At 44.3% G+C, this 24,245-nt stretch overlaps 1 long non-coding RNA gene across 1 annotated transcript; it reads right to left on the reverse strand.

Annotated features, from left to right (window-relative positions):
* Positions 1–522: 522 nt before the first annotated feature.
* On the reverse strand, positions 523–22,813 carry LOC132571536 (uncharacterized). The gene is made up of 4 exons (XR_009555400.1): positions 22,663–22,813; positions 19,921–20,023; positions 13,453–13,502; positions 523–773 (listed from the first exon to the last, which is right to left on the reverse strand). It is a non-coding gene; the product is annotated as an uncharacterized LOC132571536 (long non-coding RNA).
* Between the last annotated feature and the right edge of the window lie 1,432 nt (positions 22,814–24,245).

A 24,245-nucleotide genomic window follows, 5' to 3' on the forward strand; every position in this document is an offset into this window, starting at 1 on the left:
TTATAGTGCTACACTCACTGCTGTGTTGCCACCTTATCACTATGTTTGGAATTGCTGAGCTACTTCCCTTGTACATTTGAATAGATTAAAGCTGTCAGTATGCACACATCTAAAGAAACAGATGTGGTTTTTTTAAAAAAATATATTGGTTTTTGCGTAAAGAAGTTGTTGTTTGGGCTTCTTTTTTGTACACTACATTTAAAAAAAACTCATAGTATCAATTAAGATGGTCATTTTTTAAAAAAAAATCTGAGTAAATCAACTGATGATGACCACCAGGTAATTTTTCAAAATATTTGCAAAGATTCTTATACATCATTTAATGCAATAGAAATGAAAGTCATTTAAGAGATGCAAGGCTTTTACATTTAAGGATCCATATTTTATTACAATAAACATGCAATCAACATAAAAAAATGTTTCTATTTATCCTAGGTTCAAACTTCACCGCATTCCTTTGCAAGCACTATAATAGTCTTTTTGAATTGTCACCAAGCGCAGTGCTGATGTACTTCATCTTCCAACAAAATATCTGCAACGATGCATTTTAATCAAACATGCATTACAATTAAGTTGTTACACTACAAAGACAAACAAGAAATATGTTCCATATAACCTGCACGCAGCTCGATGTCAACAATCGTGTTTCTTTTGTCTGGTCATAACAGGTTATAGGACAGAAAGTAGAATAGAAACAACGTAACAAAATCTGACACAGAACCCTCATTTTCTTTTTGCTTTGTATATTACACCCATCCAAAAATGGCTTCTTCCTAATGGAAAAAGAAGATAAGAACATAAGAGAAGCCATGTTAGATCAGGCCAATGGCCCATCCAGTCCAACATTCTGTGTCACATAAGAACATAAGAGAAGCCATGTTATATATATTTACACACACACTGTGGCTAATAGCCACTGATGGACCTCTGGTCCATATTTTTATCTAAACCCCTCTTGAAGGTGGCTATGCTTGTGGCTGCCACCACCTCCTGTGGCAGTGAATTCCACATGTTAATCACCCTTTGGGTGAAGAAGTACTTCCTTTTATCCGTTTTAACCAGTCTGCTCAGCAATTTCATCAAATGCCCACGAGTTCTTGTATTGTAAGATAAAGTCTGGGTTATCATCACATCATATATACGAACCGTCAATTGTGCTCTGCAGATGCTAATATCCATGGATTGGAGCCACACTGACAGAGCACTGATTTTTCAGCAAACTCAGGTTGCAGAAAATTCTGAAAGTCTTAAAGAATACATTAGGGGTTTTAGTCTGATTTTTTTGTACAAGTACAGGCAACATAGCAACCTCCAGGCTTGAGGCAGCCCAGTGGCCCAATGGCACTGTGGACTGGAGAACGATTAGAGGCCCAGTGGGCAGACAGACATAGTACTGACAATGTTGGGAAAGCAGATGGGCAAGTGCCAGGCCAAGGATGAGGAGGAAGTGGGTGGGTGAGTGCCCTGCTGAGGATGGGGAGAAGTGGACAAGCACCATGCCAAAGGGTGGCAGAAAGCAGGTAGGTAAGCACAGAGCCAAAGATGGTGGGGTGGATGAGCAGAGGGCAGAAATAAAAGACATGATGGGGAAAAGATAAAGCTTTAAAAAAGAGAGGAGCAGAAAAGGTGAAAAGGCAAAAGAGAGGCAGGGAAGACAAGGAATAAAAATGAGTGACTAGGGACAGAGGTTGCCCAGGGGAAACAGAAAAAGACAAGTATTAGGTATGTGGATAGATGGGAAGGAAGGAAAGGCAAGAGGCTGCAAGCAATGATGGAGAGGGAGAAAAGTAGGATATTCAGAGTATTCCTGGACCCTCCCATAAGTCTTCACTAGTCCCTCACTATATGTATTCCATTAGCCACAGGTGGCTGTGATCTGTGGATATCTAAATCTGCAGACTGAGGCCACGTGGAGGCTAAACTGTCCCTAAGTGTGCAGAAAAATCTAAAAAAAAAATGTTTTTAAATACAGATGTGTCAATTTCCCAATGAAATTTCAAAGATGTATTCTCTGCACAAGTGTGGGTCTTTACGTGGAACCTGGTGGTAGTGGTGGCAAAGCTCGGGAGCCCCACGGGGCATGCCACCACCAACAGCACAACCCAGGATTCAGGCTGCAGAGCTGCTACTGGGGCCGTTGGAGCTCCTGAGTGGCAGCCCTGCCCCTGGAGCCCGTAGTGGCAGTAACTGTGCTAGGGAGCCACTCTGGGTCAAGTGGTAGCACGGTCCAGGAACCCAGCAAGATATGCCACCAGCAGTGACAAAGTCCCTGAATCATACTGGTCTGGTACTGGCACAAAAGCGGCTGGGAGAAGTCTCTGCTGGATGGCTTGGAGCGGCTCTGGGTGAGACAGCAGAGACTGACACACAAACACCCCGCTGCTCTCTGCGACTTGTCCAGAGCAGCTCCAGGCAAGTCAGCACAGTCTCTCCCCCCCACCAGTTCTCTGTAGCTCACTGGAGAGCTCAAGGGAGACTGTGCTGGCTGGCCCAGAGTGGTTCTGGGTGGGCTGCAGAGAGCTGGGATTGGGGTTCTCTGCTGCTCCAGGTGAGCTGCAGAGAGCTGCTGGGCAGTCTTGGGCTCCGTGCTGGGCTAGGTGAGAGAGTGTGTGGGTGTGGGGGGGTGTGTGGAATTTTCCTCGTGAGTTTCACAGGCCCCCACTTATCTCTATATATAATAGTAATGCCTGTCCCCCCATCTGTGGATGTCTAATCTGCAGATTGTGGCCGCGCTAACACTGGACAGATTTTCCTGCAAATTTGGGGCACTCGCCAGGTTTGCAGGAGAACTTGAAATCTTTTTTTTAAAAAATACATTGAAGGTTTAAAATTTCACAGAATTAAAGGCATCCACAGTGGTGGTAGTGATGGGGGGGGGGGTTGCCCAGGAACTATGGTGCTGCAGCAACATGTGGAAACTGTGGTGGTCTTGGTAGTGGAGGGTGAGAAGTGCAAGAATTTTGACAATGGTGGGGGGTGGATGAGAGCTGCTGCAGCATCAACAGTGGTGAAGGGGGAGAAGCTACAGCAAGCCTAGTGGTGAAGCTGGGAGACATGCTGGACCCGTTAGCATTATCAACAGAAGGGGGTGGATAGGAACTCCCACAGGATTGCTGCAGCGATGTGGGGAGAGGGGAGAAGCTATGGCAGGCCTGTCAGTGAAGCTGGGAGCCATGCTGGGCCTGCTGGAGTTGATGACAATAGACAATGGGGCAGCAGCCTTGGCAGCCCAGGGAATCACAGCGGCAATGGGGGGAGAAGAAGCAGCTTTGACTGGCCTGCAGCAAAGAAGGACTGTTTCAGAGCACCTCTGAGAGTGCACTCATGGCTCACTCAGAGCTAGGCTTGCCAATCCCCAGGTCCCAGCGGGAGTTCTTCCGCTTTCCCAGGCTCCTTCCCGCCCCCAGTCAGCTGGCCGGCAGGGGGAAGCCCCGCCCCCAGAGGACCATATGCCTTTGCACCTCCGGAGGCTTCAGTCTCCGATTGAAAGGCTTTCTCTTGGGATGGCGGGTCTGTGTTGCTGTGAAGAAGTTGGCAGCAACTCGTGAGTAGAGAGGCCAATCCCCTGCTTCAGACTCACCAGAAACGGGGTGGTGGGGGGGGAGGGAAACATCTGCTGAGCACTTCATTATGCCCTATGTGGAGATCAATTCTCATAGGGTATTATGGGGAATTGATCTGGAGGTTTCAGGGGCTCTGGGGGAGCTGCTTTTTGAGGTAGAGGCACCAAATTTTCAGTATGGTATCTAGTGCCTCTCCCCAAAGTACCCTCCAGGTTTCAAAACGATTGGACCAGGGGGTCCAATTCTATGAGCCCCAAAAGAAGGTGCCCCTATCCTTCATTATTTCCTATGGAAGGAAGACGTTTAAAAAGGTGTGCTGTCCCTTTAAATGTGATGGCCAGAACTCTCTTGGAGTTCAGTTATGCTTGTCACATCCTTGTTCCTGGTTCCGCCCGCAAAGTCTCCTGGCTCCACTCCCAAAGTCCCCAGATATTTCTTGAATTGGACTTGGCAACCCTACTCAGAGCCTGCCCAGCCGTCTCCTGCTGCAAGGCCCTAGCACCAGCCCTGCAGAGAAGGAAGTAGAAAAGGGAAAAAGCTATGGAACCTTTCAGGGAAGGGAAAAAGGAAATGGTGGGGTAGGAATACAAATCCTTACAGGTTCCCACTTGTCAGTATATCTCATTCTCAACATGGGCAAATCTGTGGATACTTCACTCTGGAGATTTAAGCCAACAGTCATGACAGATCTTTCCACAAACCTGCAAAGCACCCTAGGTTTGCAAAAAAAAAAAAAAAATCAATCTGAAATCTGGAAAAAAAAATATCCCCCACAACAATCAAAGCAGCACATGGTAGTTTTTAAGAAAAGAATGCTCTCCAAAGCAATTGCTAGGAAACGACACAGCCTCCAAGCTCTGTTTTTAGTAAGTAAAAGGAAGGAGAAGGGGTTGCTTTGAACTTTGAGGGATGATTCATTGGTGCCAGGCCTCGATGCATCCACTGGATGACTTGCTACCATGTGACTTCCATGATTTTTAAAAGAGTAGCAAGCCAGGTCCAGTGGCTTGCTACTCTTCAACAAAAGTCACCCACAAAAGCCAATGTGGCATAGTGGCCAGAGTTTAGGGTTGCCAGTTAAAAAAAAATATCTGGGGATTTTGGGAGTGGAGCCTGGAGACTTTGGGATAGAGCCAGGAGACTTTCCCATTCCCTAAAATAAATAAATAAAAATACAGCAATGCAGTTGTCCTGAGTACAGTCTTCATTTCCTCACCCTCAGCAGCAGCACTTCCACTTAATGAAAGTGAATACGCACCCACACTCTCTCACAAAGCAACTAACATAAACACAGTTTACAAGTACGCACTTTTGTTATCTCACTGGGGCAATTTATTCACGGGCGTTGCTGTATGGAACTATCTGCTGTATTCAACCAACTTCTTCAAGCTAACAGGAAAATAAAAGGAGAGCAGCCTAGCAGGTGGAGTTTTCCTCCACCCCATAATCAGGTTCTAGTTAACTCCATTTTACTATGCATATGACTTCTGAAATGAATACAAAACAAACAGAGAGACTGTGCTCTCTTGCTTTCTCACAGTTTCACACACATACACTGGGAAGAGGCACATGGCTCCACCTGTTTGCCCCTATTCCCATCCTGCTTTCCTCCTACTGAGATTTAAAGGCGCACACACCTTCCAAAACACAAGCAATTTCCAAGCTTCTTCTAAACTTGTCAGGATTTAAAGGCACATAGTGGCTGTTGCGGTGGAGCTTCCCCTTGCCAGCCACCTGGCAGAAAACCAGAGGATCCCCTGACCTTGGGGCTGGCAAGCCTACCAGAGTTTCAGACACCCCCTTAGCCACTGTGGGGGGCCTTGAGATGATTCCAAATCTGCCCTGCCTGGCTGGCCTGCCCAGGTTTTCAGGTTTTTTGTTAGCCGCCCTGAGTCCATTCGTGGAGAGGGTGGAATATAAGTTTAAAGTAAATTTAAAAAAAATTTTTAAAGCCACACTGTGATTTCCCATGCAACCCATAACCATGCTGGGGCACACAGTGCTGCCTTTTGCTTCTCTTCCTGCTGCCAGCTGCACTCACAGCCAGCTGCTTGGAGAAGGGCCCATAGCCAGGCTGGGGCATGTAGTACTGCCTTCTGCTTTGTAAAGAATGACGATTCACTACAAGTCTTGCTCACAGTCAGTGTCGGATTAAACCCTGTGGAGGCCCCTAGGAAGTCGAAATCTTGAGGGGCCCCTCGCAAATTATCTCCTAATACGTTTTTAATTTTTCCAAACAGCAGTTTTAATAAACCAATTTGATTACACAAAACAAGCATCAGCAACTTGGGAAAACTGGGGGGGGGGGGGGGGGAGCCAGCCCGGGGCCCCTAAAGGCATGGCGGACCATAGGCTGGTGCCTAGTTGGTCTACTTGTTAATCTGGCTCTGCTCACAGTAAAATCTTGCTCCAGGCTGTAGTCTAAAAAATGCTTTCTCACAGAGGTAGGAATATGGCCTTCAGGCTAACTGCTTACACCTGACTCGGGGAGGGCACCAGCCTTGCCTAAGCCTCTTAGTTGGTGAATTCCAACAATCTGAAGGAATGACCTTGTATTGGGAACCGAACAGCTAATCTGCAATGAGACAGTCATGTGTCTCAGTAACAAGGAAGAAAGGTGTTTACATCACCTTTTGGATTCTGATTGGCACTTGTGGGCCTGAGGCCCATCGGAATACTTTCTAGAAGTATAAGCCTTTTGTCTTGCCTGTTAGCTTGGTGATCACTTGGCAAACATCATGGCAGTTGTAGCCCAGCTCAGCCTGGCTTGGAAGCCATCTTGATTGCTTTTCCTGAAATGGGCTGAAGCCCTGACTTGCCTCTGAGTACGGGAGACAGATGCTGCTGAACCTGGCAAACTTTGTGAACTACACTATTGAATATTGTTTAGCTACGCTGGCTATGCTTAGATTTCTTGTTTTATCCTTTACAAGTTGTGGCCTTTAGAAATACCTTTGGATAGGGTTGCCAGTCCCCAGGTGGGGGCAGGGGATCCCCCGGTTTGGAGACCCTCGCCCCGCTTCAGGGTCGTCAGAAAGTGGAGGGAGGGGAGGGAAATGTCTGCTGGGAACTCTATTATTCCCTATGGAGATTTATTCCCAAAGAAAATCATGGAGAATTGACCTGCGGGTATCTGGGGCTCTGGGGGGCTGTTTTTTGGGGTAGAGGCACCAAATTTTCAATATAGCATCTAGTGCCTCTCCCCAAAATACCCCCCAAGTTTCAAAAAGATTGGACCAGGGGGTCCAATTCTATGAGCCCCAAAAGAAGGTGCCCCTATCCTTCATTATTTCCTATGGAAGGAAGGCATTGAAAAGGTGTGCCGTCCCTTTAAATGTGATGGCCAGAACTCCCTTTGGAGTTCAGTTATGCTTGTCACAGCCTTGATCTTGGCTCCACCCCAATGTCTCCTGGCTCCACCCCCAAAGTCTCCTGGCTCCACCCCCAAAGTCCCCAGATATTTCTTGAATTGGACTTGGCAACCCTACCTTTGGACTTTAAATAAAATAATTATATATTTTATATTTGTTGTAGTTTCTTGTTTCCTGCAGCCTCAAATACTAAATCCAGAAGTCTTGCACTTGTCCACCTACTGGTAGCACCTTAGTTTGGAAACTCAGACTGCAAGTCCACCTTGCAAGGCTGACCTTTCTGTTAATTCCCGGGGAAGCTCAGAGACTTGCCTCTTCACTCTGATGCTGAGGAAATATAGTCAAGAAGAGGCTGGTGGCAGATACCATTTTAGGCTGAAGTGAGGATTATCCTCCCTTCAGTAGTTTGATAAAAAAAAAAAAATTCCCCTGCTGTTTGACCCAAGGTTTCTTCTGATCCCTGGCTTGGGGTGAGGAGATACCATGACACAGTCCTCCCCGCTACTGCCCTCGCTCACAGCTGGCTGCTTGGAGGGGGCCCCATAGCCAGGCTGGGGAATGCAGTGATACCCTCCATTACCCTCATTTGCAGCTGGCTGCATGGAGGAGGGCCTTAAGGGGGCCAATTTAATTAATCTGTTAATCAATTTAGCTCCATTTATTGTTACTCTCCCTAAAAAAAAATTCTGCCGATGGAAGTGGTTTCAGATTATGACCTGGGAGGCCCAGGTTTGAATCACCACTCTACTGTGGAAGCTCACCGGGTGACCTTGAGAATTACATTCTTAACCTATCCTACCTCCCAGGGTTGTTGTGATGATAAAATGTAGAAGAGGAGAATGATGTAAGCTGTTTGGGGTCCTCATTGTGGAGAGAGGATAAATGAAGTAAATAAACAAATAGAGCTGAAAATGGGGGTAGATAACAGGTAGTTTGGTGGGTGGGAAGGAGAGAAGGACTCAAGGGAGTTCCCAGGATGTGGGGATGAGGAAATAGTCCAGGGAAAAGAGATATCACAGAAAACTAGATGCTCTTCAGACACCTTGTGTGGTAGGTTGGGCTAAGAGAGCTCTTACAGCAGCTGCCCTTTCAAGGACAACTCCTACGAAAGTGATGATTGACCCAAGACCATTCCAGAAGCTGCAAGTGGAGGAGTGGGGAATCAAACCCAGTTCTCCCAGATGAGAGTCCGCGCAATTAACTACTGCACCAAACTGACTGTCACCAACTACATGTTGGGTTCAGTATCTGCTACAGTTTACAGCTGCTGTTGATACCTAAATCATTCAGTTTTCACTTATACTCAGAAATCCAACTTTCATTTCATTTCATGTATTCAACATATCCTGCCCTACCCACAAAGTGGGCTCAGGATGGCTCACATCATAAAACCAACAGCAGCAAAACACTGGTTAATATGCATATTGACACCTAGCCTCTGGCGGGAGAAGCTCAATTAGTATTTCTAAGGACCTGAGGTTATAAAGTCATTCACTGACTTTGCACATAGCCTTTATCACCCCATTCATGCCTTTGAAGTCCTCAGGGCCAGATAAACTGCATCCAAGAGTTCTAAAAGAGCTTGCAGATGTAACTTTTTTTGAGAATTCTTGGAGAACAGGAAAGGTGCCAGAAGATTGGAGGCGAGCGAATGTTGTCCCCATCTTCAAGAAGAGGAAAAAGGAGAATCCAGGTAACTACCAACCCGTCAGCTTGACGTCTATACCTGGAAAAGTTTTAGAACAAGTCATCAAACAATCAATCTTGGAACATTTAGAAAGGATGGCTGTGATTACTAAGAGCCAACATGGGTTTTTCAAGAACAAGTCATGTCAGACTAACCTGATCTCTTTTGTTGAGAAAGTGATTGTCTTGCTAGATCAGGGGAATGCTGTAGACATCATTTATCTTTATTTCAGTAAAGCTTTTAATAAGGTTCCACATACTATCCTTGTTGACAAGTTGGTAAAATGTGATTTGGATCCTGTTACCGTTAGGTGGATCTGCAACTGGTTGACAGATCACATCCAAAGAGTGCTTGTGAATGGTTCCTCATCCTCTTGGAGAGGAGTGACAAGTGGAGTGCCTCAAGGATCTATCCTGGGACCTGCTTTGTTCAACATCTTTATAAATTATTTGGATGAAAGAATAGAGGGAATGCTTATTAAATTTGCAGATGATACTAAATTGGGAGGGGTTGCAAATACAGTAGAAGACAGGAACAGGATATAGGATGACCTTGACAGGCTGGAAAACTGGGCTAAAACCAATAAAATGAATTTTAACAGGGATAAATGTAAAGTTCTGCATTTAGGTAGGAAAAATCCAGTGCATGGTTATAGGATGGGGGAGAGTTGTCTTAGCAGTAGTATGTCTGAAAAAGATCGAAGGGTCTTAGTGGATCATATGCTGAATATGAGTCAATAGTGTGATGTGGTGGCTAAAAAGGCAAATGCAGTTTTGGGCTGTGTCAACAGAAGTATAGTGTCCAGATCACGTGAAGTGATGATATCGCTTTACTCTGCTCTGGTAAGACCTCACGTGGAGTATGGTGTTCAGTTTTGGACACCACATTTTAAGAAGGATATAGACAAGCTGGAACGAGTCCAGAGGAGGGTGACAAAGATGGTGAGGGGTCTGGCGACCAAGTCCTATGAAGAAAGGTTGAAGGAGCTGGGCATGTTTAGCCTGGAGAGGAGACGGCTGAAAGGTGAGATATGATCACCATCTTCAAGTACTTGAAGAGCTGTCATATAGAGGATGGTGTGGAATTGTTTTCTGTGGCCCCAAAAGGCAGGACCAGAACCAATGGGTTGAAATTAAATCAAAAGAGTTTCCAGCTCAACATTAGGAAGAACTTCCTGACCATTAAAGCGGTTCCTCAGTGGAACAGGCTTCCTCAAAAGGTGGTGGGCTCGCCTTCCTTGGAGGTTTTTAAGCAGAGGCTGGATGGCCATCTGACAGCAATGAAGATCCTGTGGGTTTAGGGGGAGGTGTTTGTGAGTTTCCTGCATTGTGCAGGGGGTTGGACTAGATGACCCTGGAGGCCCTTCTAACTCTATGATTCTATGATACATGACTGTACGGTCTCCTACTGGAAGTAGACAAAACAGATGAAATATGGTAAACAAGGTAATTCCAACTCTACATTGGCTCCTGCATCTATAGCTCCATTTTATGATTAGGCATATCCATCTCAGGTGGCTTGCAAAGCATAAACATATCTTCCCTATAAAACCCTGCTTATGGGTGACCTTGAAACATATTCTTGGAAAGACGCACCAACAAAAATGCCTTCACAGTACTAGAAGTAAATGGATGATGGTCATGTCAGCTGGAACATCAGTGAAGATTCTTAAAAGAACTTCACTTCATCTTCAAAAATTACCCAGGTCTTCAGTTCTGATGCATTCCTACACGAGCACCACCTTCTGAAATGCACACTGCACTTGCTTTCTCCTGTGCCTGAAACATTATCTTAGACCTTATTGAATAATCTAATTGGCTTTAGTAGAGCCATGTCTCAACAAAAGTACTCAATTTACACAAAAACAAAGCACCTCATTCACAGATGCTACAAGTAAATCTGAACTAGGATAAGAACATCTATGCTAAATTAGACCAAAGATCCACCTAGTCCAGGGGGTCTACAAAAGGTAGTGTGTGAGTTGCCAGTAGCTCACCAGCTGCTAGAGAATAGCTCATATATCCTCTAGAACAGGATAGAACAGGGTTTCCCAAACTTTTCTTTCCCATGGCCCGGTTATTTTTACACTTCTCCTTCGTGGTCCAGTAAGAGCCAGGAGACTTTGGGGGTGAAATTGGGAGACAGGAATTATGTCATTTCCTGTGGTGTCACTTCCAGGTCAAGGGCCAAGTGATGTCATTTCTGGGGCACACTGAACCAAAACTCCACCTTTTCCTGTGATGTCACTTTCAGGTCATTCCCCTAAACCTGCTTCGTCTTCTGAAGTAACTTTGTTTTCAGAAAAATCTCTCTGAAACTCATGCTGAGCCAAAATGGGGGTGGAAAGTGGGCGGTCTGCAACTTTTTCATACATTCCCAGGGTCCTCTCTTTCCACCCCCACACCTGCATGCACCTATCTGTGTGTTCTTCTCCAGCTTACAAGCACTCTTCATGCCCATGTTCAATTGCCTGCACCACCTGCACACCCCTTCCTCAACAGCACTGGCCAGTATATGCAGTTGGAAGTGCTGTTGCCATTGCCATCAGGAATTCCAGCACTATGTACCACTCACACTGGGCCTTGGCAGCTGCTCTACCTCAAAATATCTGACACATTTAGTAAGCCCTTCTTTCAGCTACTACTACTGGAACCCTGCCTCAAGCTACAACCAAGCTACAACCAAGAAAATCTTTTGACAACTATTTTTCGTACTTTTCCTTGGCTAAAACACTGGGAAATTGCTGTGAAAGGTAGCAGAGAACTGTACTGCAATTAATGAATTAATTTTAAGTTATATAAAGTTCATACAAGCTTTTCTGCAGTTATCCCAAAAAGGATATTTATGAGGGGCTTGCAGCTTTTTACTGGCTGTGTTTCCCATGCCTATGTTGCTTCCCCCCCTCCCAGCTCCAAGAATACAGACAGAGCATCACTTGCAGGGAAAGAAAGAAAGAAGGGGGGACAAAGAAAAACCAAGGAAGGAAGGGGGAAGGAAGGAAGCCAAGTGGAGGTCAGGCTTTGCCACCTGTGTCAGACTTCAAGGCTAGCTTTTCTCTGCATAACGGAGAGACAGGGGAAGGAAGCAAGCAGAGCAGAGGTCATGCTTTGCTGGGGGCGGGGCTAGCTTTGGCTTTTTTTGTGACCCAGTAGTGAGGCTTCCGTGGCCCAGTACCGTGTCGTGACCCTGCAAATGGGAAACACTGCTCTAGAAGACTGAAGAAAAGATCATGAGAAGATCTGCTCAAGGCGTGTGTTTTAAAGTGTTTATTTCCCAGATTTCATTCTGTGCTGCTTAGCAAACAAATTTCATTTTTTTTTTTGTGCTCTTCCTAGTGCATATTGTGTTTCTAGGACAGGACAAAACATTTTTTCAAATGGTGGCCGGGAGTAGCTGAGGATATTTTTGTCACTCATAAGTAGTTCTTATTAAAGATTGCCTACTCCTGTTCTAATTAAAAAATCTGTTTCCCACTATAGTGGCCAATTCTGGTTTGGGAATTTGAAGGAAATGATTCCCTAAAAACTTGGATTATTCAAAAACCTTTGGTTTAGACCTCAAATGCAACCTAGACAGAGTTCCCAGAGATAGCAAGAAACACAACAAACAAAGCAAGCTAAACTTGTTATTCTTAGATAACACACAGCTGTGTAAAGGAGTGAGTGCCTAGCACCAGCTTTTGACACAGAAATTCCTGGAAATGTGGGAGCACTACCAAGAAAAGGCAGTATTTGGAGATGGGAGGGATATCAGCAAAGTATAATGCCATAGAGTCCAGCTTTCAAAGCAGCCATTTTATCCAGAGGAACTGATCCCTGTGGTCTGGAGATCAATATCTGGGAGATCTCCAGGCCCTACATGGAGACTGGTAACCCTATTCCCTACCTGCAGTCCCTTGAAGAACTAAAACCATGCCACCAAGGCCAAGTTATGTTATTTCCCCTCCCCCAGCAACTAGTATACATAGGTAGTCATCTTCAGAACATGGAGGCTCCATTTAACCATCATGACTAATAGCTCTCAACAGACCAGTCCTTTAATGATTGCTGATAGATGCTTTTGAATTGGTCCTCAACCAAATTTCATCCCAAATGACTGGTCTTGTTTCTAAAGTGGAGCCAAGTATCAGGAAGTCATTCTGGTTTTGTTCCAATTTCCAGACTTCGTATAAAGGGCTGTGCATGAATAGTTTGTAGCAGCTTTCAGTTCTTTAATTTCTTTTCTCCACTAACTGCTTGCACATGTGTATTAACAAAACTCTGTATTTAAAAGAGCAGTCTTGCTATGATCTGTTATTGCGGTATCAAGATTATTCTTAAATTGTGATTTATCAATGCGCAGGAACACAAAGGTACACCGATAAAACACTACACAAAAGATCTCTTCCATGTGATCATATGTACAATCATATTAAAACAGCTTTTCTTGCAGTCGGATATATACTAATATATATCCTTTGCCTAAGAGGAAGAAAGATGCCGTTGTTACAGAACTTAAGTCCAGAATTAATTTTAAAAAAATACACTTAATAAAACAAAAACTAAAAAGCAGTTGCACATCGCAGAGCCGCTTTTCATTATCATCATCATAAGGAGGAGGGAGGAGGAGAAACATCTGCTCATCCTTTGTTGCAATGCAGACCTCATTGTCCACAAACCGGGGGACTGATTGAAAAGCAGATAGTGTACACAGCAGTAAGTTAATTGTAGTTTGTTATGACATCTGAATGCAGTCAAGGGGGTCTTACTGTGGCTTAGGTGATCGAGAGAGACATTTTAATACAAATCCACCTGGCCCCTGTTTTGCCACCAAAATGGGCTGATCTACTCACTGTGTCAATGCAGGAATCTCCCCTTTGCGAATTCTGATTTATAGCATTGCCTATAGAATAATTTAATATGAAGGAACAATTTAATCACTTTCATTTGTACGGAAACTAATTCTCGTTAGGATTAAAGCTGCACTAGATCATCACCATTCAGGGGGGAACTTTGCAGAGATAACAATATTGTGGCATTCATTTGCTACTTTATAGTAATTGTGGCGTTTTTCTAAGACAACGGCCACCTCCGTGCCAAAAAAAAGGGGCTTGTTGATTCCACATTTGTTAAACCGTATCTGCAGTCCTACCAGGATTACTCTGATGTATTCCACTACTTATCTGATAAAAACTGAGATCAATAGGAGATTTATCTCCTTGGTACAATATTGTGCAAAAATCTGCTAATTAGAAAGAAGGCATTAGAATCGAAGGTTTTCAGCTAAGTAGGGTTTAAAATATGAACCACAATTAAAGCTTTGGAAAAAATGAGCTACAATTAGTATTGAGGGTAACATAATGGTTTCTTTTAAAAAATGCAAATTATACCCTAAGATAATTGCCACCATGTACTTCCTAATGGATGATAATATAAATGGGCATGGGGGAGAATGTATGGGGAAGAATTACTTGTGTCCTTTCTTTCCTGATGTACAAAACAGAACCATCACCCAAGGGACACTTTTCTAAATAAAAGTGCTGCACATGCATCAATGCACAGTTAGCAAAATTATTTTGGTTTGCTAATCAAATTCAAGAGAGGATTTTAGGTTTGAAGATATGTGTGTTTCAATAAAACCCACAGACGCCCTCAAAAACTCTTCACCTCTTATCGATATGGATAGCAAGGAGGCGAGGCAGGGAAAAGCTGTGAAAGAATCCCCATTTCATGCACTCGGAATCTGAATCATATAATGAAACACAACTGCAGCAGCTGAGTTACAAAGTCCACACGCTTGTTTCTCTGTTTGCATGCAGGATTTACAACAGGAACCAGAGGAATTTTTTTTGTAGAAAATGCCTGGCAGGAACTCATTTGCATATTATGCCACACCACCCTGACATCACCATTGTTTCACCATTGTTTTTCATGCAAAAAAGACCAACAGGAACTCATTTGCATATTAGGCCACATACCCTGATGCCAAGCCAGCCAGAATTGCGTTCCTGCTCAAAAAAAAGCCCTGGAGATATCAATAAGTGGTGAATGTGAACATACAAACAAGTCTGAAACCTAGCAAAAGTTTGTTGCAACTCAATGCCATTGAAATTAATGGAGCCAAAGTGCATAGTATGGCTTGAGACTAAAAACATAACAACTAAAATCAACGAGTAAACATGTTTAAGGCTCAGCTGCGCCCCCACTGATTTCATCGGCAATTAACTATAATTAACTTTTGCTGAATTTTGATCATTAGGTCAAAATGACTTGGGTTTGTCTGAGAAAGTTAGATACAGGTTTAATACTCAAATGCTACATTAGTGCTTGGGCTGCCATAGTGTCACTGCAGGGGTGCAGACTTATGTTGCAGCTATGGCTTTAACTTAGGGTTGCCAATCCCCAGGTGGGGGCAGGGGATCCCCCGATTTGGAGGCCCTCCCCCCACTTCAGAGTCGTCAGAAAGCAGGGGGAGGGGGGAAATGTCTGCTGGGAACTCTGTTATTCCCTATGGAGATTAATTCCCATAGAAAATCATGAAGACTTGATCTGTGGGTATCCGGGGCTCTGGGGAGGCTGTTTTTTGGGATAGAGGCACCAAATTTTCAGTATAGCATCTAGTGCCTCTCCCCAAAATACCCCCCAAGTTTCAAAAAGATTGGACCAGGAGGTCCAATTCTATGAGCCCTAAAAGAAGGTGCCTCTATCCTTCATTATTTCCTATGGAAGGAAGGCATTGAAAAGGTGTGCCATCCCTTTAAATGTGATGGCCAGAGCTCTCTTTGGAGTTCAATTATGCTTGTCACAGCCTTGATCTTGGCTCCACCCCCAATGTCTCCTGGCTCCACCCCCAAAGTCCCCAGATATTTCTTGAATTGGACTTGGCAACCCTACTTTAGCTGCATATCTACAAGACTGAATTTTCTTAACAGATAATCAGGAACTTCAGATAAATTCAGTTTGACTAATTGGGATTATGTGGGATATCAAGAAGGGAAAAACAAAATCTTACTAACACAACCTACCAAGAGTAACTTGGAACATATTCTGTCCTTGCAAACCTTTGTTAACATTATTGTGATGTAAGCAGGCATACTGAAGGAGAGAATATGTCACTTTAAATTTAACAGATAATACTTAATAGATTGGTAAATCTGTTTCCTAGAACGAATTAAACTGTGAAGGCAGGAATTCCAATTATGTTTGTAAGCATAATATTGTGTTACTTTGAACTGTGCAGCAGCTACAAAGCTCTAATGAAATCTGCATCAACAGAGTGTCAGTTTTAATTCGTGCTTCATTTTCATGTAATGCAAATGGTGCATCTAGGCCGCAACTGGAGGGGAAATATTCTAAAATTATTACTATAATTCACAGCCAGCATATGTAGGGGCTAGTTTATTCATGTTGTATGCATGCATTCTTAAGAAATTATCACCTTTCTGATTATACAGATGGAGGAACTCATGAGTTTTTGTATGAAAACATAGACCCTTTCATGTGCCTGGAAGAATACACGTGTCACTTCTCCAGAGCACACCTCATTCATATTATGGAACAAAGCCAGAATTCTCTGCTTATGTCTTCTGATTCTATTATACAGGCACAGTACAGAAGTTTTTCATTCTGGTCCTAGATATTTAATGGCTGGTTCAATCACTAGATATTTAAAGCTGCTTCAGATGTTACCTTTAGCAGCTGTAGACAAGGTGCAATTTGTCACACAAAAGTTAAAAAAAAAAAAGAAAGATACCTTGTGTCTTTTGAAATTGCTCTCCTACACAGCTATTAAAGGAGAAGAAGTCATGTCCTTTTTTGCATCTGACTCATTAGTAACTTCCAGCATGTCTATTATAATGTCATCTGTAGAATCATGCTTTGGAACATTGCCCTGGTAAAATACCCATCCTAAGCAGGTAAGTAAGTAAGTAAGTAAATTTATTTTTATATCCCGCCCTCCCCCGCCAAAGGCGGGCTCAGGGCGGCTCACAGACATGGAATCAGTGGTGGGATTCAAATAAATTAACAACATTTTAACTATGACCATTTTAACTATACCAAAAGATATACCAAAAGGTAGTTTAATAATTCACGCATTAAATACTGCAATAAGAACAGTAAAAGAGGTAAAGACAACTAGATTATGTTTAAAGAAAGATTTATAATATTAAAATCTTATTTAATATTATTAAATTAATAATATTAATTAATATTATTAATATTATTTAATATTATTAAATATAATATTAAATACCTGACAGTTATTGAAGATATTTCCATATTGCTGTTTGATTAGCATCTTCATTTGCAATTTTCTTTGCTTTTATCCGAGCATCATCAGCTGTGTGATTTACCCTTAACCATCTTTGCACTGTAGGAGTAGGTTATCAGAGGGATTCCTCTTCTGAACACCAAGGTGCTATTATGGTTAATGGCCTTTGGAAAATGGTTGGCCCCATTTTCTGAAGTCCACCTAGATCTTCATTGCATCTAGCTTGTCTGTTTAGTGAACTTCCCACACTCATCCCCCAATACATAATTTACTGCTATGCCCTTCCTTATCCCTGTCAATCAAAAGTCATTTGAATCCAGCAGCACCTTAGAAACCAACAAGATTTTTTAAGGTATAAGCTTTTAAGAATCCAAGCTCCCTTAATGTTGGGGAAAGCAGTAGCCCAGGGGCAGAGCAATTGCTAGTGAGGTATCAGTCATAAAGGGGTCACACAGAGAAGAGAAAAATGTTACAGTCCCCTTTTCCTGAACCTGCCAATTCTCTTTGTACCCTGTCAACTTGGATGGAAAGCCAGAAACAACCAACACTTGGAGGGAGGGGACTGAGCAGAAGGGAAAATAGCCAATTAGAGACAGTAAAGAGGGTCTTAAGCACAGCGGGGAACAGCCACTTCAGATGGAAGTGGGCTTAGTGTGGGGGCCTTATATGGTACACACTGGTTTATGGGTTCTCATTCATAGTCTTTCCAGGTAACTGGAAAGCTACCTGGCAAACTCTTCAATTTCCAAATTAAAAAATTATGCATATGTGTATAGGTGTGTGTGTAAGAAGAAGAAGAAGAAGAAGATGATGATGATATTGGATTTATATCCCACCCTCCACTCCGAAGAGTCTCAGAGCGGCTCACAATCTCCTTTACCTTCCTCCCCCACAACAGACACCCTGTGAGGTGGGTGGGGCTGGAGAGGGCTCTCACAGCAGCTGCCCTTTCAAGGACAACCTCTGCCAGAGCTATAGCTGACCCAAGGCCATGCTAGCAGGTGCAAGTGGAGGAGTGGGGAATCAAACCCGGTTCTCCCAGATCAGAATCCGCACACTTAACCACTACACCAAACTGGCTCTACACCACTCAGAGTCACAGAGTAGCTCACAATCTCCTTTACCCTCCTCCCCCACAACAGACACCCTGTGAGGTGGGTGGGGCTGGAGAGGGCTCTCACAGCAGCTGCCCTTTCAAGGACAGAGTCTCAGAGCAGCTCACAATCTCCTTTACCTTCCTCCCCCACAACAGACACCCTGTGAGGTGGGTGGGGATGGAGAGGGCTCTCACAGCAGCTGCCCTTTCAAGGACAACTTCTGCCAGAGCTATGGCTGACCCAAGGCCATTCCAGCAGGTGCAAGTGAAGGAGTGGGGAATCAAACCCGGTTCTCCCAGATAAGAGTCCGCACACTTAACCACTACACCAAACCAGCTCTCTCACTACACCAAACCAGCTCACTTAACCACTATACCAAACACACACCGACACACATACTTCAGTGATAAGAAGCTGGTACTGAGTGTCCCCAGTTTATTTTCCCCTCCTTCATACCTAGGGTGCCAGACAGTCTGCTTCTTGGATTCTGATCTCTTCTGGGAGATTTGAAAGCAAATTACATTCTCATTTTGAGCCACGGAGGGCGGTCGTCGCCAAGTCCTTGCAAAGCTCGCTGTGCCTCCCCCACGCTCTGCAGACGATTCCTCCCGGGGGAGCAAGGGCGGGGCAGGATGGCGAGAGAGCCGCCAAGTCACACCCCCACCGCCGGGGAGGCGCGAAGAAAGGAACGGGACTCGCCGGCATCGTCGCCTGCGCTGGAGCTCAGCAGGGGCCGTGGCTGCTGGAAAGGGAAGGCGAAACCGAGGAGGAGGAGAGGCCGCGTCTCCCGCTCTGGGCTTGGAAACTGACCCTTCGTGGGACGACCGACTGCAGCTGGAGCTGCGGGACCGGCTGGGCCAAGCGGTGCTTCTGCGCTTTCTGCTCCGCCCCCAAGCTTGCGCGCCCAAACCGGCAAACTCCGCCTCCTCCTCCCAGGGAGGCAAACGGAGCGAAAGCAGCCTAGCAGCTACCGCTGCAGGCTGCACGCTCTAGATAAAAATTAATAGCAGGCACCGGCCAACAAACGGTTCTGCCGAATCGATAAGACATTAGGTATCGGTTCGGCAGAACCGGTGCAAACCGGCTGAATCCCACCACTGCATGGAATACCATGATTTGAATAAAATACAATGTAAGCACACAATTTTAAAATACAATTCAGTTACATAAATTAATTAAAATAAATAAAACAGGTGCTATAAGGTACTATAGATCACAATCATGCATAAGATGGCTAGATGGCTACAGGTGTTTCCTCATGCTCCAAGTCTTTTATTTATTCAGGAGAATTCTATCCCACTTCTTAAGAGTCCTGCTCAGTGGCTTGCAATTAAAATAATAAATCATCGCTATAAAAGCAATACACTGTTAAAACCAGGGCTTTTTTTTTTTTAGCAGGAATGCACAGGAACGAAGTTCCGGCTGGCTTGGCGTCAGGGGATGTGACCTAATATGCAAATACGGTGCAAATATGCAGTGGACTCCAGGAGCTATTCTGGGCTTGGACCAGCTCCCAGGCATTGGTTCCATGGCTGGGTTTCAAGGTGAGCTGTTGGGCCTGGATGCACCAGCTCATCAGTGGGTGGAAGAGATGGGATTCACCCCTGGAAGTTTTGTAGGGCCACCTTGTTTTCTCTATTGTCCTAATGCACTTGTCTGTTTGTTTAGATGCACATTCCATTTCTTCCTAAGATAATGGGCAGCATCATGTTGCAAACAATGTGAAAAATGAAAACTTGATCAACATTCTGCTTTCTGACATGTATTCCAGTAAACTGCCACAGAGAAAGTCCTATGTAGTTAAGTGCAGTGGCCAGGTCCTAAGGATACAGATGAAAGTCAATCTACCTGGGTGGGGTAAGCAAAAAGTATGCCTGCTTATCGCCACAACCTGGCAATCTGGGCTGACACGGCAATGACACCAGGCAAACCACCAAAAAATTACTACTTACCTTCTTGCGGAAGTTGACTACAGGGCATCAATCTATTTCTCAAGCATTCGTTTTCTTCTATCATTTTAGAGATCACCTTTGACACTCGAAGCCAGGCTGTAGACTAGAAAGACAGACAAGTGAAGCACACTGACAGAAACACATTGCCTTTTCTGTGGTATGACAGAGCTTTCTGGAGATGACGGCAGGCAACCAAGTTCATCTGCCACTCCAGTTTCAGTTAAATGAATTGGCAGGTTACTTATTCCTCCCTGCTGTTAATTATTTCCCACACACTTTTTCTCATGCACTGCCATTAGGGTTGCCAGGTCCTTCCTTGCAACCAGTGGGGGATAGGGGGACATGAGGAGAAAGAGAGGTCTCATTGCCAGCATTGCTCAGGAAGGAATATCATCACACTAGTGACATCTGGTTGATGTTCTGGTATTTGGGCAAAAACTCTTTGGTACAACTGGCTTCTACCATGGAATTTTTGCCAAACGCCAGATTGTCATCCAGCACAATGATGTCACTTATACCAGCAATGATGCCTATGCCTTTTCCTGTCTCCTGGTAAGTTTCCCCCCATGGGCCAGCTGATTGTTGGCTAGGGGTTGGGATAAGGATAACAGTATCTTTCAGATTAACCTGTTATAGGTCAAGCATGATCAACAGTTCTTCTTTATCCCACTTATGAAAGAAACTTCCTTCCTAGCCAGAACTATTCAGAAAGAATTTTTAAACACTGGACTGGCAACAGCACCAATAAATATTGATATGTCAAACATTGATGGTTTCTGTGCTGTCTGATAACCTTGCAAGCTAGCGCTTATTATACTTCAATTTCTTTTGTCTTTTATTTGTACATTTGCATCCAAATGGTGGAGAGCCAGTTTGGTGTAGTGGTTAAGTGTGCAGAGTCTTATCTGGGAGAACCGAGTTTGATTCCCCACTCCTCCACTTGCACCTGCTAGAATGGCCTTGGGTCAGCCATAGCTCTGGCAGAGGATGTCCTTGAAAGGGCAGCTGCTGTGAGAGCCCTCTCCAGCCCCACCCACCTCACAGGGTGTCTGTTGTTGGGGAGGAGGGCGGGATATAAATCCAATATCTTCATCTACCTCACAGGGTGTCTGTTGTGGGGGAGGAAGGCAAAGGAGATTGTGAGCCGCTCTGAGACTCTTCGGAGTGGAGGGCGGGATATAAATCCAATATCTTCATCTACCTCACAGGGTGTCTGTTGTGGGGAGGGGGAAGGGAAAGGAGATTGTGAGCCGCTCTGAGACTCTTCGGAGTGGAGGGCGGGATATAAATCCAATATCATCTTCTTCTTGTGGGCTTAGTGCAGGGCCTCTGCTGCCAAGAGAGATTCCAGTAGCAGCAGCAGCAGCAAGCCTTTATTGGCATAAAACAGATTTAGCAGTCAAATAGCAGTGCCAGCTGCAGCATACTGAAACACAGCTGAGCCACCGTATCATACCTTGACCAAACAGGGATCTCATTGCCCTGACCCTATCTAAAGTTGTTGAGCCTTTGTGCAATAGGCCACCAGCGAATGCTTCAGCTCTGTTGGTTGTTACTGTATTCCTCCCTGGTCAGCCATCGCTCCAAGCCTTGACTCAACCGCTTCGCCACAAAGCTGCCTCACAAAAGCACCAACCTTGTAGAGGCAGGTCCTTTTAAGAGAATCTCACCGCTGCCAAACTTATATTAGTGACTTAAGTGGTGACTAGTACTTGTTGCCTATCTCCATCTTTACAGAGGGAGAGGAAGAAGTGGGCAACTAAAGGAGGTGACAGTAAGAGGAAATACTAGAACTTGGAGGGCCACCCAATGAAGCTGATGGGTAATAGGTTCAGGGAAACACAAAAAGAAGTACTTCTTTACTCAATGAGTAATTAAATTGTGGAATTGTGAATGGATGTAATGATGATGCCATTGGCTTGATGTCATCCTTCCTGCCTCCCCTTCCTTCTCCTGCTGGTTACAAGCCAGAGGCTGGCAACCCTAGCTAGGAGGCAACATTAAGGGAAAGCCTTGACCTTTATACCCTGTTTGTTGGTATGGTTGCCATTTTCCTGCTGTGTGAGATCTTCCACCCCTCAGCAAGCCTTTACCACTTTTGCTCAGCTGGCCAGTAGGAGAAAAATGAAGGGGAGGGATTGCCACTTTCCAACACACTGAAGTCTCCTCCTGCATCCTCGTACTGGCAACCCTACCTCCGGTGCAACTGCTAGGCTGCTGGGTGAGATAGGATGCTGGATTAGGGCCAGCTTGTATAACATACCAGAAGCATCTTTTACAAATATTTTTAAATTTAAAAAAAAATTAATAAAGATACAGAAAAGAAAAGAAAAAGGGTATTGGGGAATGAAAATGAGAACAATTATGTAAAAATATTTATACTGGTCGAGGAAATTCAAATTGTATATAATACGTCACACCAAGATATATGTTCCAAGATGCTTCCTTTTTCAGCTTCCCTTTTGCAATATTAGCATACCAGTTAAGATTGTAACGTCACCAAGGGAGTATGAAAAACAGTTAAGTAAAAACGAGAGTACATTAAATCTATTCTAACTATACGCCACATATGGAAAAGACTTATTGTAGATTAAAACTAATATATGAAAATTCCAATATTAATAAAAAAAGATAATTTCCAAACATTGAATTTGATCTTGACATAACATTAAACATACTTTGCTCCATAGATCTAATGAATACAGTAAAGCATCTTCGTGAGCCATTACACTGCTCTCCTACCTTTCTCTTTTGCTGTCTGCTGACAAACTTATTAGCATTTTCCAAGGGAGAAGAGAATTCAAATAAACCTACTTGAGTTTCCTGCTGGCCACCTGTTAAAACAATTTAACTATATTTACTGTGTATTCCTTTGTAAACTGCTGATATGAAAGTGGTGCCTCACAGCTGCGACAGATCACAATTTGAAAAAGTAGATTACACAATTCCGATTCCAATCTTATCTCTGCCCAGCCCACTTCAATCATACTGCAAGTTCAGAAGCTGGTCTCTCACAAACTACTTTTAAAAGATCAATACTTCATATCACTTGGAAGCATGAATGTCAGCTTCACAGGGGGCACCGGATAATTCTGCCTTGTGTGACTTATCTTGTTCCTGAGAGAGCAGCTGGAAGTAAAGGGAAGATGGCAATCAGAATTAGGTGACTTTTTGGGATCCAATATCTTCCTTGTTGCTAGAGCCAGTTGGGTAGCTGTGCTGGTCTGAAGCAAAAGAAAAGTCAGAGCCCAACGGCACCTTTAAGACCAACGAAGTTTTATTCAGGATGTGAACTTTTGTGTGCACACGTACTTCCTCAGGCAGAATGAAATGGAAACAGAAATGACAGTCTTACATTTTATTTCTTTAATTAATTTATAACCCACCCTTTCCCACAAGTGGGCTCAGGGCAGCTTACAACATAAAACCATAAGCAGTACAAACAAACAGTAAAACAGTAGCTAAACGCAATAACAGTAACAAAGACCCATGCCTCATGTCAGACAAAGATAGTCCCCAGAAAAATTCTGTGTCAAAATGATATGTAAAAAACAGCAGGGCATGGGAGAGGGGGCATGAGCAGGGGAGGCCAGAATGTTTAGATATTTGAATATCTGCCATCTCAGCCAAAAGCCTGGCAGAACAGCTCCATTTTACAGGCCCTGTGGAACTGCGATAGGGTTGCCAATCCCCAGGTGGGGGCAGGGGACCCCCCGGTTTGGAGAGCCTCCCCCCGCTTCAGGGTCGTCAGAAAGCGGGGGGAGGGGAGGGAAATGTCTGCTGGGAACTCTATTATTCCCTATGGAGATTTATTCCCATAGAAAATCATGGAGAATTGATCCGTGGGTATCCGGGGCTCTGGGGGGGGGGCTGTTTTTGGGGTAGAGGCACCAAATTTTCAGTATAACATCTAGTGCCTCTCCCCAAAATACGCCCCCCCCCCAAGTTTCAAAAAGATTGGACCAGGGGGTCCAATTCTATGAGCCCCAAAAGAAGGTGCTCCTATCCATTATTTCCTATGGAAGGAAGGAATTGAAAAGGTATGCTGTCCCTTTAAATGTGATGGCCAGAACTCCCTTTGGAGTTCAATTATGCTTGTCACAGCCTTGATCTTGGCTCCACCCCTAATGTCTCCTGGCTCCACCCCCAAAGTCCCCAGATATTTCTTGAATTGGACTTGGCAACCCTAAACTTCAATAAGTTCTGCAGGGCCCTGATCTCAAGTTGGAGCATGTTCCACCAGGTTGGAGCAAGGGCCAAAAAGGCCTTTCCCTGGTGGAAGTTAAGCTGCAGGGCCATAAACAGTGGTGAGGCACAGAGGGTGG

The sequence above is a fragment of the Heteronotia binoei genome, chromosome 5 (assembly GCF_032191835.1).
Source record: "Heteronotia binoei isolate CCM8104 ecotype False Entrance Well chromosome 5, APGP_CSIRO_Hbin_v1, whole genome shotgun sequence".
Taxonomy (NCBI): domain Eukaryota; kingdom Metazoa; phylum Chordata; class Lepidosauria; order Squamata; family Gekkonidae; genus Heteronotia; species Heteronotia binoei.